The sequence below is a fragment of the Prorops nasuta genome, unplaced genomic scaffold (assembly GCF_024137725.1).
Source record: "Prorops nasuta isolate Cenicafe-Biocafe unplaced genomic scaffold, Cenicafe_Pnas_1.2 PNAS00021, whole genome shotgun sequence".
NCBI lineage: Eukaryota > Metazoa > Arthropoda > Insecta > Hymenoptera > Bethylidae > Prorops > Prorops nasuta.
The window spans coordinates 4,141,599-4,154,136 of NW_027116818.1; the positions used below are offsets into that span (position 1 = coordinate 4,141,599).

Genomic DNA, 12,538 nt, shown 5'->3' on the forward strand with positions numbered 1-12,538 from the left:
ATTGCTAAGCATATTACTGAACTTTCCGACAAGTGTAATTATAACTGTGTCTTGTAACTGGAAATTCTATTTGATTCTTTCTGATTTTATTATTTGCTTCATTAAGCCGATTACTTAATTTCATTTGGCCAGCTGATTAAAGACGAGATCTCGGCGACTGAATTTTATCGTTGAGCAAAAAAAGGGAGAGGATCCAACGAAAGCTCGGGCAATTAACGATCGGGTAAGCCGGAATGAAAACCGCGCGGGGACTACGATGTGATTTTCTTTAATCTTTATTTACCGTTGGAGATGTTTGGAAGGGCGAGACCTAGCGATTGGGGAGGTAAAAATTGATAGTGGATCCAAGGATCCAGCGAATTGGAAGAAAATCCTGACTCGATCTCGACCTGCGGGGGGATGAAAAAGGGACGGAGCCTTATTAGGACCGTCTACCATCGTTTATATGTATATACATATAAGCATGTTACACGTAGCATGGAGCAGTACAGGGGCGAACCGGTAACAACACTCGCTCGTCGATTTGACAATATCGATGGAGAGCGAGAAAGCGCGATTTCCATGCAGTTTCTCGCATTTCGATGCGGGAGCTGGAATATACTATGGGAACGCATTAGCCCTCTCTCCTATTTGTATTTGCAGAGACGAAGGAAGGGAGGGAGGGGGTAACGTTGGACATTGCAATTAGGCACGACACATCGCGCCCCTGGGACCACCCTTATTCTCCCCTTCTTTCCAACCCACCCACCCTCATCCCCTTCTTGCCGCAGACTATGCACACTAATTATTCTGTTTAATTGCGCTTCATGCACTTTATGCAACAACGAGCCAGTCACACCTAAAACAAAAGCCGCAACCACCCTTTTTTAATTATCTCGTTAACGCAACTTGGATATAACGCTCGCAAGAATATATGAAATCTAACGAGAAAAGTCTCGTCCGTCGAAACGTCTTATGCAAAAGTGGCTAACGCGAACGACGAGAGGCTGGGGGAGCCAAAAGGCACGAACGGTCGAGAGAGCAGCATTCGAGAATCGGTTCAATATTTTACGGCCGATTCTCGTGATTTCTGGCGAGTGTCAGCGTGGAAGGATCACCGGTAGGAATTGGGGAAACTCGAATATATGTTCGAGGGTACGCGCATACTTCATTTGGGCTGATTATGTCCGGCTGAAACTACTGGCTTTTCCACTGTACATCGTTCACGCTGCACCGTAAGCTTTACGACCCACCTAGATATATATGGACTTGCTCCATATGACTCTGTTAAACTAAATTAACGAGCCATGTTAAGTTTCACGACCAAAAATCCTCGCTGCTCTTGAATAAATTCGAGGGGGTAAAAACGCGTGATATAGATCAATGCTCGAGGGTAGCAGCGCTTGAATTTGGATGAGAAAACTTTGATTTTGGAGGAGGAGGATGAAAGATGGACGTACGCGTGCTTGTAATGACGTTGCACGGGGACCTGCAAAGACCGTTAGGCTAAATCACCCCCTAATGGATCGACCGGTTAATCTCTGATAGACTGCATACTACTGCTTCCACAACCTGCTCTCTCTCTCTCTCTCTCACCCTCTTTCCCTTCTCGACCCACACTTAGTCCCAATAGAAACCAGGTTCCACTCGACCTGCCCTTTCCTCCTTTCCCCAGTATGTATACTCCTGTGCCACTGTAACCTCCCCCTCTCCCTTCTTCCTCATACTCTCCGCTCTTTCTCATCCATTCAGTCTCTCACCCCCAACTGTGTGACCCCCATTTAGAAACACCAAACCTCTTGAGAGAGCGTCCAATAGATTCCACCGGACATCCAAAGGCACTTGAAACTCAAAGACTGCTAGCATGACTATATATATATATATATTTGCCAGGTAATTGCTGACCCCCTCCTCACCAACGTTGATTAATCTTCAAAAATATAATTCTCATATAATAACGACAGCGGCTCTGATATAGTATAGGAAAGATAAATAATATATACAGTTCTTTAGTAATTATTGCCGTATTTCTCTTATATCGTTTTCGGCGAGCTTCATTCAGGAGCAGAAATTTTTCTCATTCGAAGAAAGTGGATGGCAACACGCGATGCGAAATTCGTGGATTGGAGAGAATTTAAGAGTGGGTGGGTAGAGAAAAAAGAGGAGCAAAGCTTCCGGGAGGTTTCTCGCACTACGTAAATATTTTTTTTGCCCGCGAGAAGAGATGCAACCTGTCATGTATAGCTGTACACGCGGTATACGTTATACAGGTGCACCACGAGGCTGGCGTGCCTGGGTACAGTAAATCTAGCCGGAGGTAGCAGAGGCCGCATAAAATTTGGCAAACAATCAATTTACTCGTAGGAAGCTTCGATAACTTGGCCGGAATTTCTAAAAGGGGTTGAATACTCTCACAAAGACCCCCCTCCCCCACCCTCCGTTGTCTCCCTTTACCGATGCTCCTCGTTATCTTTACTCGAAATATTCTATTACCTGGCAGATCGAGCGTTAAGATAGATGACCGTAGGAAAAGCCTGTGATGAAGAATGAAAGCGGCCCGTATTTCATTTATTTACAGGAGTTTTGCGAATCGATTGTACCTTAAAAGTCTACCAGATGATAAATGGAAATATGGATCATGGCAATTATTGCCATCGTGTATGTTTTTTAACGAGTCTATCTGTCCTTGGCCAAGCGAAGTAAGAGAGAGAAAGAGAGGGAGAGATTTATCATAGGTTAGACGAGCAAGGGTGACGGACCGATCTGGCCAAGCGATCTTTACTGCCAAAAATCCATTATTTTCCCCATTAGATCGCTCGTCCCGATCCTTCCGTCCAGGCATTTTCGTTTAGCAGTTTTTCTCCCGGTACCCGTCGTTTATGACTGGCCTGACGTCGACTCGTTCCCTTTCAATAAAACTTAACCAGCTCCCACCCTACGACTCCTCCTCTCACTTCCAGATCTCATCGATCCTTCTCTCGATTCTCCATCGTTTTCAAACGCCTAAGTAAAGAGCACCTCCTCTCTCCAGTCGAGTTTCGTCTTAAAGAAGATCGAGTATATCGCGCGATATAACGCAGAGAAGCTGCAATCGAGTCTGATTGACCAGGGTCGCGTAAGTGGTAGCCGCAAACACTGCCCGATTATAAAATCCTATGTACGTAATTTATATCGTAATACGTACGTGTGAGAAAATTAGAAACTCTGAACTAAGCCTATACTTGCGAACTATTAATATTTGACGAAGATTACGCTTATCTTATCAACTTGGAACGTGTCAACACTGCGTAGCACAAGTCTCAGATAATAGTTTGAAAGAACAAATCGCTCTTTGGTCCTTCCTTGTTATCGCTTCTAATTCTCTAGAGCGGGAAAAATTGAAGTAGAGACGAATAGAATTTATGCAGAGTATCAATGCTAGACCAGAAAATAGATTGGATGAGGCGTTTTATTGATAATAAATTTTATTAGTTTGTAGAGTGAAATGAGAATATGCATGAATATGTTAAATGAGCAAAGTTCAATAGGGCTGTAAAATATTATGGGAATATATGTTGATACGGTTAAGCAGAAGGAAGTCTCGAGAAAGTATAGGAGGAGTGAGTCGGGTGACTGCGCGAATTGGCCGCAGGAAGCTGGCGTTTATGGGATTTTTATAATGCCACGTATATACGTCCCGTATATGGGACGTTCGCACCCGGTCCGCGCGCCGCGCGCGGCTCACCGGGTCCGCTACAAAAGGCATAATGAATAGTCTTGAGTTGGGATTACACCGCGGACAGTGTATATCGCCGAAGAGGAAGAGTTGCGGAGAAGCCATCAGGAGAAACGAGTAAGAAGCGATCTCTCGAGGAGGGCTGAGAGTGAAAGAAAGAGAGGGGCGGAGAGATGGGGGGGGGGGGAGAGAAGAGAATGGTAATCGAGGGAAAATTGAACGGTGATGGAAATTTGGTAAATTTAATTCCAGTTTGAGCGATGCAATCGTTAAAAGTGTTGGCACATTTTCTCACCACTAAGCCGGTTCTCATCCTTTATCCCCGTAGAGCGAATCCCGTCCTCTTCAACGGCATCTATCCCCCTGCAGCTCTCAAAATCTAAATGATTCGGTTATTCCTGGAAGCCCGCCTTGGGCGTTTCTCTATCGGCGGACAGAGTGATTTCCCGCGTACTCGTAATCCTGAAATCGATCGATCGATCGATCGATCGATCCAGCCAGCCAGCCAGCCAGCCAGGTAGCTTCCGGAAAGAGCTGGAAGGTATAAGTCTGCCTGGCATATCCTAGCGATAAAGAGGCTGCTAGAAAACCAGGCGAGAAATACTTAAACTGCACAGCCTAGCTTTCTATGCTAACACGCTTCTCCTTTAAATATTTCATCAGTTTTAATAATGAAGCGCGTACAACCCGGTAGGGATTCGAGCTAGAATTCCTAAATCTCCGCGGCTATGCACAGGATATAAGGCGCAAAGCGTTAATGAGAAACACGGGGCGTGGTAGGTGGCGCGACTATAAACGTGCTAATGGATATAGTTATTGGCCCTTATTCCGATGAATAAAAACAAAGAATAGAGCAGGAAGAATCAATGATATAACGATGTTATATATATACGCGGAACAAGCCTCCATTCTCTATAGGTCCGTTAGGACGAAAAGTATACTCAAATGCCACTATATTGGCATGAAAGAATTCTAGGAGGATTTCGGCATGAATGGGAAATCATTGTCGAGGAAATGTATTGGAAACGAATGTGAATGTAAAATCCTATAGGTTGAAGAGACCGAGAGGCTCCCAGGTTGAAATGGGAGTGATCGGGGGAGTAGCGGAAATTTCTTGTTTTTTCTCCTATTTTTTCTCTTTTTTCTTTCGCCAACATTTTCATCGCGTTCGCATCAGCGCAGATTTGCATGGCGGTAAACAGTTTTCGGAAGCTCGCTGGAGCTTACAGAGATCGGATAGGACCAACGAGAACCTATGGACGAATTTATGTACTGGCAGATAGCGTTGGCAATATAAATGAGATTTTAAGTACACCTTCCTACTGCCACGCGCCAGGATGTTCAACCTCCCTCGGCAACGCGACCCACGCTTTTAAGCATATTTTCTATTTTCCGTAGTGAAAAGGGACGCGATAAATAATCGAGACATAAATCTTGTTGCGTGGCCCGGACGTATTCGATCGCTTAAAAGCCGCCAGGGGCCCACAGCTATTATTTTCTTCGTTCAAAAACGCGTCCCGATACTTTCTCCGAAACCATAAAATTCGAAACCCCGCAAGATCCAACCCGAAACCTTCCCTTTCGCCTAACTTGAAAGTGAAACGAGCCAAATTTATTATCGGTCCATTATGCTATTACAATATAATAAAGCTCTCGAAATAGGAAGTAGTTAATTGTATTAATTGTTCTCCGGCTTTGTCCATACATGAATGAGTGGCTCTGGAGGGTGCAGGCTGGAAAATTTTGAAAGATCGGTTTTTCGTGTTTTCAACGGAATGGAATAATTGGAAGGAAATGATTAGGCTGTGTGCTGCAGGGTAGAGTGATGGCGAGTTGAATGGGGAGTAGGCCGGAACAGGGGGGTAGATTGCGGTGGGTTTAATATGAATAGGTATATTCAGCAGGCAGCGTGTAGGTATACCCATCTAAAACGTCGAGCAATTCCGCATAGTCGTCGCCGTCGGTGCAGGATGGGTGAGCGAGGGATGAGGGAGTGGAGGGCAGAGAGGGGGGGGGGGGGGGTGGGTAAAGCCGAGGTTCTAGGAATATATATGTATATATTTTTCAGGCAGAAGGACCTGCCAACGCCTAGAATTGCCTCGCCTCTTCCGTGTCGGTGTCCACTGCGATTCATTACCTCTCTATTCATCGACATTACTGACGCTCTGTTCCACTTGGCCCTCGAAAACTACCCTCTCCTCTCAACCCCTTCGATATCTCTCCGGGGCCGCTCTTTTATATCTCTCCTCACCTTAGCATCGGCCAAAACCCCCTGAAACACTGCTTGGAAAATTCATCGCTCGATTTAGCTCGTAATCGAATAAATTGGAGAACGGAGAGAGTGATTGTCATCGGGCGAGCATGACGGTGAGCATAGAGTTAACTTGCAATAAGGTTGGGTAGGAAAGAGCCATTCGAAGGTGCTGCTGGATGGGTTTCGAGGAGGGAGAGGGGGAGGGGAGGGGGAGGCAGATAAATAAGGGCAAAAGGAAAGGAAGATTCGAAGGACTTTCTGCTTGTAGCTTGGCCAGCTGGGTTCAGGTGGTGTTGCAACCAATATCGTAAATCCAGATCGAGCAGGGAAGAAACTTCTTTCCACCCTTTCCTTTGCAAACCCTATACATGCAGGCAGCACTGCTACCTTTTGCATCTGCGCAATATCTTCATAAAGTCGGCAATAGGATTATGAGCGGGCTGATCCTCCGCGAATAGCACGAATGGAAAGCTTCGTTCTGCAAAATGCTGTCGGCGTTTTCTCATAGGGATGAAAAATTGTAATCGCTCTTTTCTATACCGCGCTATATATATATATATATATATATTTCGCTGCTGTATCAGGAATTGTATTTGCACCTTTCTCGTTTACGCCACCCCTCCCCCTCCCCTCCTACCACGATATTACTTCTGATACGAAACTACTCGGAAATATCGCCATTTCCCATGTAAATTCAAAAATGGCCCCCTGAAATCGTAATGCGCCAAAGAAATTTACGCCCTCCCTTGTAAATATGGCAAAATCGACTCGCTATTGATGCAAAAAGAGGAAAACAGTAAGACGCTTATCCGTAGGAAAACAGTAGGATGATTAGGAAGAAAGGAGTTTTCTATATTGGAACAAGCACTGCTTATCGCGAGTGTGTGACTCGGAATATTAATCGGTCGAAATGTGTTTTAAAATTCGATGCGAGGAGAGCGAGCTTCTTTCTCTCACCTCGATGGTCTCGACTTTTAAACCTTATCTCGAGAAACGTACGTTGATAAAAGCAAGCTGAAAGTCTTCATAGAGATATTGATAATATCTGAAAAATCACAATTTAATGTTATCTCTTTGCACTGCTCGTGCGCATGCAGCGCCTATGCATATGGCTATCGAGATGTTAAAATGATAATAATTAATTGGAGCGTGCGTTTATTTTGAAATACGAATATTCTCCGCTTTAATTTCCTATGTCATTAGGATAAGGGAAACATTTTGCTTTGCTTAAAGAGAGAATCGATAAAAGGAGTATAAAATTTCTGCCGACGCGACGGATGAAAACTAATAAAATCGTATATAGTTTGATCCGATGAATGATATAATAAACACACGTGCGCTCGTGTTCGCGCATGTGTATCGCACATACAAAGAGCGATATTCATTGGCTGATATCGTTTGGAGCGATGAGTCGATATGCAGCACTCAGCGATTCGTCGGATCGTTATCGAGCACGTTGTATATAACTCTAGCAGAAAATACTGCATAGTGCATCCCGTGTATTCAATTAAACTTTAATCGGAGTTTCATAAAATTGAATTAGCGATGCCAGATATCTCTTTCTCTCTCTCAAAAAAAAAAAATCATCCACTCCGTGCGCACAGAATGCAATATAAATTAACGCTCTTCATTAAAATATCTTTGAAGCATTTTCATCGAAATATATCGAAAAGTGGAACGAGTGAACCGTATACCTTATGAATGGTGGATTTCGAGAGATAAATAGGAACATCAGAAAGAGTGTGCTGCCTGCATGGCGAGCAGATTAATACTCTGGTTTTTGAGGGAAAAGTAATTTTTTTTTCTACGTAGACAAGTGATTTCATGGATGTGCTAGAGTGGAGCCTTTCGAGCTGGCCAGCTGACCGTTGTGAATTCGAAGCATTAAGCCCTGAACGAAGAAAATTGTTTTCGGTCAAACGAAGCATTTATAAGTCGTAAAAAAGCCGCATTCAAAGCCCGAACGATCTATTAAGTTTTTACGAGGCTCTCGAAATCCTTGCCAATCCCCTATACTCTTCTACAGTGAGATCGTGTGCATGAAAGGTGTGCGATAAAAGACAATTTTCGAAAAATCAATAACGCCATGGATCTACGTTGGCTGTAATTTGTTTATCATGGGATATTGCCATGTTTTATAAATATTTAACAAATATATATATATATACAGAGAGAGAGAGAGAGAGAGAGAGAGAGAGAAAGACGCAAAATGAAAAGATAAATCAATGACAAGAGAGACTCAACGAAGAGATTTAATCTGACCTCCGTGTAATCCTTCCTATCAATACGGAACGGCAAAGTATAATTCACCTTGATTTTGGCATGGAAAAAATTTGATAAAGTGCTTCGGGAACGTTCTTAAGCAGCCTAATGCGTTTCTATGAAGAGCGCGAGCTATTCCTGACACTATCAAGTTTTATTGCTCTTAGTCTCTCGTGCAAACAAGCGATTCTCAAATTCAATTGAAACGAACGAAGATACTTTGCTAGTTTCCATTTTTCCTAGGACCATTATCATTTTTATTGGATAACGTCATTTAAATTATTATTATCACTACAGTGTTCTAATTGACGCTGGTGTTGCTGGTCTGGTAACATTACTGTAGTTGGTCGAGGAAGGTAGAAACCGACCAGCAAGAAAGAGGATCAAGCGAGCAGTGGTGCGAGAGTGTAAAGAGGGAGAGAGAGAGGAGAGGATTCTGTCCAACTCAGCTCGTAATGAACTTGTGAATATTTAGTGGGGTAATTGCCCTCCATGGCGAGCCTCTCCGACGACTACAGGGTGTCCACAAAATTCAGAAGCAAAACCAATATCAGTCAGCCACCTGTGCTCTTGGCTCGACTTTAACATCCAGCACGCACGTAGCCACCTACGTGCAGGATCCAGACCCGAATACACCAATAATTTGATTGCCTCGACTCTACCAAACGCCATCTTTCCCCTCTTTCCTCGTTAGCCATGCATCATGCATGTACGTAGTAGAGAATATGTTCACTTTGGATTTGCCTGGACGGCCTGCACTTTGACAAATAAATATTATAATTCTTTTGGCAAGAATTAATTTTAAGATATTTTTGGAACTACTGCTAAAAGGAGGAATAATGATTGAGAATTGAATATTCTACATGTACACTGTTAAAATTAGTCTAATTAATGCACCGCGAAGGCACGCAAGAAAAGTGGGCTTTTCAAGCAAGGTTAGATCGTAGCTTGCTTGAAATCTCGTGCAACGGAAGTCCTTCGCTTTCTTTGCACGCCATCCCAACGTTTTATAATCACTGCGCTTTCCTTCTCGGTCCTAACGCCTCTCTACCTGCTCCTCACGTTCCTTTCATACGGAAAAATACTCGGCTATTAATCTGATCTAACCAGCAACTGCTGCTATACTGACTCTCTCCTAGCAAACCTACTGGCTCTCACAATTACTGCAATAAATTAACTATACACTCCCAAGTATTCCTAGTTTAATTGCAAGAGAAAAAATATCGATCGTTGCGCACATAATACTTCAGTGCAACATGAAAAATAAGATTATGTGCTATGAGGAAATCAAAAATATCTCGGAAAGTATAAAATAACCGGCTATAAACTAGGTGGAAATTCAGTTTCTAACTTTGACAGTTCCAAGTGAGAAATATTTTATTATAGTGGAATCTAAAATTGTAATATACATAAAAAATAAAATATTAGTTTGAATTTTATTCACAGATAATTTTTCCTTTGAGGGAATCGTGAGAAATGGAGGGAGAGGGTATATATTGTAGGGTGAAATAGAGGGTGGTGTGGGTGTACGAGAGGGATGAGAGTGAACTAAAGAAACATACAAGATGTTAGCAAACGAAGTCTGGCGGCTGGTAGCTGACTGCGACCGATAAGAAGTCGTGATCCGTTCGGTATTCGCAGCTCTGGTCTGCCTCCTTCCTACCTTCCTTCCTTCCTTCCTTCCTTCCTTCCTTCCTTCCTTCCTTTTCCACCTTCCTCTTCTACCTTCCTGCCGCGCGCGAAAGCACAGTAGTCTCTTTCCCTCGTTTTTCCTTTCACACAGCCAGAATACGACATTAACCGTTGGACGAGGACCTAAGCGACAAACTCTACTCTGCCGGCGCATTGAGCACAAAACGAAATAGGAAATTTAAGCGAGGCTACGTTGATGAGATCTCTCTCCATCGCCACTCTCATTTCTATCTCCTATCCACCCCTCTCCTTATTCCTTTTACCAGCAATCATTTATTTCCTCCTTCTTCTTGTATCAGCTATTCCTGCCCCTTTATCATATATATATTTATATCATTCCCTGCACATCTCCTCTCATATTACATACCAATCATTCTTATATTCAACAAGATTATTATTTATCACAGCTTTATATACCTCAGGCTTGATTATTCTAGAATAGTTTATTAACACCGTTCCATGTTTGCTCGCTATCAGAAAATGTCTCCTATTTGTAAGCATAACCGCTCTTCTCACCGTCTACCCACTCGTCTTACCAGGGCACTTCTGTTTTGCGCACGATACACGCCGAACCCTCGAGGGATCGAACTCCTCCTTTAAGCTTCCACCCCCTACCCACCCCTCTTCTCCTGCACCATTCACTTCCCTCTTCGTCTACAGCGTACTGTATATACACAGGTATAACGTTTCAACCTTCCGGGGACTATATCCCTTGTCAGCAAGCCTCATGCCAGTATTTCGCGTAACTCTCATCGATCGATTTCACTGAGCCAGATCGAAGTCTGACAGCTATTCGTACGTACTTATACCTTCCACTGTACATTTAAAGGCCCTCGACGATTACGAAATCTCGCTAAAGAACGAAGCTTCAAGCAGTATTCAACAACTTTCCCTTCCCACAATTTTATCATATTCAATATTTTCTCTGTACTATACTTTCAATAATAAATATGTAACGACGAGCTTATTGTTGCATTCGGTACATTAGACATAAATACAAATTGTGTATTTTATAATTTCTTTCATGCGTACGGTGCAGCATTGAATGGAATGTCCGGGACGCGATATCTGCAGGCTGGATTGAATCACCATCGGTATGATTAAAAATTAATTCAGGAATTTGCAAGGATGATGCCTCGGTGATCAATAAATCCCAGCTTAAACGGCTTCAATTTATAGGATAGCCGTTGTTACAAATAACGCGCTTCGTCTTTCCAAACTATTAGTTCGGTTTGGATGGTACATCATGACAGAGATAAAGCGTTCTCTTTAGCGTCACCCTTTAGTTGCACGAGAGATACATTCTTGTATAGGATCGAATCGAATCGAGCCATTGACCTATTTAGCATGGACGGTATAAGGTTTCCTCGTAATAATCCATCGATGAATGTGTGAAAATTCAATTTTGGGTCGGGGGGGGGGGGCATAAAGAATACAGCGTGGGATATACGTGTATTATTATTATTGACGAATGCTGATTGATGAAAATACATCTCGTAGCTTCTTACGGTAGAACGGTCATAAGAGTAGAGCGCGTTTAAACAGGGACTACATATATCTTGGGCATACCTCGTCTCGCTGTTAGGTAAAGTGGAAGCTTCTGTGGAAGACTGCAGGTTTCCTATAGGCAAGCCAAACATAATACATCAACAGAGCGATTATTCAAAGTCATGAGAGGTATATACCTATGTAGGTACCACTGATGGAAAGTCAGGCTTATTAGCTAGCGTTCAAACTGTTTAAAAAATCATGAATAATAATTCCGCGCTTTCCACGGTAGAATCTCGTGAAATTGCAACGACCTGTGTGCATATGCTATATGTAAGGATGGTGTACGAGCGTATATAATTAAGGGACAGATCGGATGCTTAATTATTGGAGATGCGCGTGGGCGAAACAGAGAGAGAGAGAGAGAGATAGAGAGAGACAAAGCTTGAGCTTCCAAGTGTAATCGTGTCCAGAACTGCGTAAACAGGAGGCGTGGGGACCGAGGACAGTCGGACAATGCGAACGGACCAGTTAAACTGTTGCTGTTAACTTGCAGCAAAGTACTCCGGTAGCCTGTTAAGAGGCTGGATAGCGTCGAGAGCTACACATCTCCTGACGGATTCCAAGAGGACGACGAGATAGTTCTCCATTACAACGTAAAGACAACTCTCGGTGTATGCGAGAAGCACTTCCATCAAACTGTAGTCAACACATATAACAGCCCAGAGCTATCCATGAGATTCGCATGTTTCACTCCTCATTGTTCTAGCCCAGCCCCAATAACTCTGCTCGTATACCATCGGAGTTACCGGATAAATTTTACCAACGAAGAAGATAAATTCTATCCCTCTTAGCGAGTAAATAACTCTCGTATATCATCCACTCGATTCTTCGCAATTAAGGCTACCTACCCTCCTCTTTCCTTCCATCACCTCGTTCGATCGATCCATCTGCGAATTTTACGAAAAATCAACATTTTCAATTATAAATTCAATAGCACAGCCTGCTCCTCGCAAACTTCATTTTTTTTCCTTCCAGCATTCGGTATATCAGCTGTGTCGTGCATAACTAAAACTCTTCTGTAACTTTATATACCATATTTGCCCGCCTGGCTGCTATGTATAATTCCCCATTACACTCGAAAGGAC

The 12,538-nt window shown here is 43.2% G+C and overlaps 1 protein-coding gene across 2 annotated transcripts in view; it reads right to left on the reverse strand.

Annotated features, from left to right (window-relative positions):
• The window catches only part of LOC136780933 (nucleolysin TIAR), a 439,848-nt gene that overhangs the window by 365,253 nt on the left and 62,057 nt on the right, over positions 1–12,538 (reverse strand). The window lies entirely within an intron of this gene.